This window comes from Arachis stenosperma, chromosome 1 (genome assembly GCF_014773155.1).
Source record: "Arachis stenosperma cultivar V10309 chromosome 1, arast.V10309.gnm1.PFL2, whole genome shotgun sequence".
NCBI lineage: Eukaryota > Viridiplantae > Streptophyta > Magnoliopsida > Fabales > Fabaceae > Arachis > Arachis stenosperma.
Genome location: NC_080377.1, coordinates 129,314,574 through 129,318,378, shown reverse-complemented (window position 1 = coordinate 129,318,378; position 3,805 = coordinate 129,314,574).

Here is a 3,805-nt window from a genome sequence, read left to right as displayed (position 1 = left end):
GTTCAAGTATAGAGCTTTTCCAAGTTATACAAGAACTCAAATAGAAAGAGGGTCATACTTCCGTTCCACCCAAATTCATAAGATAAAGAACGAAAACAATTCTTAAATATAAATCCAAAACATAAATTAAAATAGAAAAAGTAATAAAATCAATCCATACAAATAGACAGAGCTCCTAACCTTAACAATGAAGGATTAGTTGCTCATGGTTCAGAGAAGAAAAATAAGGGTTCTGGTAACAATATGGTACCTGTGTAAATGTACAGAGTTTCTATTTATTACTAATCCTAATAGGTTTAAAATCAAAAATTAAAAATAATATCTTTTCCTAAAAGATAAGATTTGAATTTAAATTCGAATTAATTAACAAATCTTCAGTTTATGGGTGGGGACCACTTGATTTGTCCATTCTGCAGCTTCCAATATGTGTTTTCTGGGCTGGAAACTGGGTCAAAACAGCCCATAAATCACTCCCAGCGTCATTTGTATTTTTGCATATCGCGCATGTGACGCGTCCGCGTCGTCCACGCGTTCGCGTCATTTGTGCAGATTCCAGTCCACGCGTTCGCGTCAGGCACGCGATCGCGTCATTGCAATTTCTCTATTCCGCGCGGTCGCGTGAGCCATACGTACGCGTCGGTCTTCGCTGGTCATCTCTTTGGTTTCTTCTTTTTCTCTGCAGAAACTTCATCAAATCCCTCCGAATGCTACCTAAAATAAATAAAATTGCACAAAACTCAAAATAGCATCCATAGTGGCTAAAATATAATTAATTCTAAATTAAACTCAACAATTTAGATGCAAATTCACTAGGAAAAGATAGATAAGATGCTCACGCATCAACCTTCCTAACGAAATAAAATATATATGGTGGGCATTTATAACCAAAATAATAATGATAAATAAGAATATACACCACAATTAAACTTGATCTCACCAATATCCGAGATTTTGTCGGAGAGCAACACAAAGACTCCAAGAACATTCTGCTGCAAATTGAGTGCAATGCACATGGTACTTTAATCGATCCGACTCCACGACTCGATACTCAGTACTTCTCCAAATGCTATAATTCTTCACACCCTGCATTACTGTCTCTCTACTTTTGAATCTGTGACCAATGCAAAACTCCACACCACTGTCTGTGTTATAATCTTCCCCACCCATATTGAAAAATAGAGTTTTCTTGTGCATCGCATCCAAATCCAATGTATGATAGTGAGGGGGTACAACTGATAAGGCCGGAATTGGTTGCGAGACAGGCAGAAGATACCGAATTGAAGTACCAACCGGAGTCTTTGGTACAAACTCCTTCTCATGATCATCCTCAGAGGAACCCCTATCGTTGCTATTAGCAACATACTCTTCATCGGACTCCTCACCGTCCACATCCAATTCTACCGTTGGACTAGCACAGTCCAACGGTGATAGTGCAAGAGGTGGGTTATTCTGGACATCACCAACATCACCAACTTCCGCAAAAGTTTCATTACTTGTTCCTCCATGATTCTCCCGTGGATATCAAACATGAGGTGCACATCGTCATCGCCATGGAGTCAAAATAGACGAAACCGAAAAATTCCATTTTTCATTGGTGCTAGCAACCTATACCCAACTCTTCCAACCTCTTTTGTGCTGGTAGCACTGATGTTCGTCAATATTAGATTCTTTAGCTCAGACAAAGAATTTACTCTCCAAATATTCAATAGAATAGAAATATCACACTCAAATATCACCCCAGTGCAAAGTTATAAAAATCAAATCGGATCGGCCAATTCAACCGAAGAACTAAACCTCTATCAAGTTCGATTTGATATTCTGACCGTTTAAGATAACAAACCAATCAAAACCCTCTTGAACCGGTCAAAATAAGTGTAAATCATAGCTAAACCGATCAAACTCGTTTTGGTCCGGTCAGCTGCAGCTAGTTTGCAAAAATGCTAAAAGCAAAGTTCAAACTTGGAAACTCAACATTGCTTGCACATAATTCCACCAATAGGCCAACTATCTTCCTACTACATAATGTGTTTATAATTATATATAATCAATATCTAGTGCAACTTACATTACAATATAATTCTATATAAATCCTATATCTTCTTACTTTTAATATGTTGATATATTTGTTCATATAATATAATATATATATAAACTTATATTATATTATATATAATTTTTAAATCAAATTTAATTTATATCAAATATTAATTTAATATTTCAATAATAATATTGTATTTTTAATTTTTATTATTAATATTTCTGTTTTATTATAATTTTAAATATATATTTACATATTAAAATGTTAATAAATATATGTATTTTAAATTTTAATTTTATGTTTTTTGTTATTTTATTTTTTATTTACGTGCGACCAGTTCTATCGGTTCAACTAGTAATTTTTCAGTTAAATCAATAAATCAGTGAACCAATAATTTGACCGGTTTAATCATTGGTTCAGTTTTGATAACTATGTCCTACTGTCACTATTTTTCATATGACAATTGAAATACACACTTACAATCACATATCCACTGTCACTAGATATTTTTGCTTAATCTTTAGAAGAAAAATGAAGAAGAAGAAATGAAATGTTTATAGAGAATACAAATTGTTGCAGATCCTTTTATAAATACAAATAAATATAGATGAATATAAGTACGATATAATTATTTTTGTACTTAAAATTTAGATGAATATAATTAACATTAACGATTTAATTTAATCTAATACAAGTAAATATACTCCTATTTTTGTACTCTTATGGTTAATTAGGAATACTATCTAATTAATTTTTAATTTATTTTTAAAAATATAAGTACAATAATACGAATATATTTGTATTGAATTGAGTTAAATCGTTAATTTAAATTATAGACATCTAAATTTTAAATTAAAAATTTTGTAATTTTAAATTATTTGAATAAAATTAGATGAAATAAAAACATAAAAATCAAATCAACACAACATTATCCAAAATATTGTATCGATGTATCAAATTCTGAATTAGTTTTGCACAAATCTTAGATGCATTTAAAATTTTAAATGGTTGATTTTTTAATTTAAAAACTTTCGTTAATTTTTTAATTTACAAATTTTATGTTGTTAATTTTTTAAAAAAATATGAATATAATAATACAAATATATTTATTTATATTGGATTTTTTTGGTGAAAGGGTAACAAATAAAAAAAAAAAAAACACGAGAAAGACTAAGCTAAATCACTATGCAGAATTTGCATTAGGTTCCCTGGTGGTTGAAGCCAAGACTAATCGTCAATGTTTCCAACAGCACCTTGTTTTTGCCAAAGTGTCCGCGATCCTATTAGCTTCTCTAGGAGCCAGAGAAAACCAAATAGAAATACCACTTCGTATATTTATGTCAAACACGTTTGCAAGAAGACGAGACTCACTATGAGACAGAGGAAGATTCCACTGATTGACAAGCGTATATGCCTCCATGATCTAACGCCAATAAGAGACCACATCATATCGCTCACACTTCAGATCGAACTATCGAAGCACATTCACATCCGAGACCTTCCCAGCGCTGCTAACTACCCAACGACCTTCGTCATCCCACATCACACAACCAGAATCAAAGAAGACACTCCCATCACAATTCACCTTATAGAAATCATATTCTGGCCGAACCCACTGATAAGTAACCAGCGCCCCGGAGTGGTGGAGTGTAGAGTTGGAAGTGAGCTGAGCTGGAAGTAACCAAGTTCAAGTTCGCCTCACTAAAATTGAGTTTGACTCACGGCTCGACTCATTAACAATCGAATCTATTTCTTAAACTCAAACTC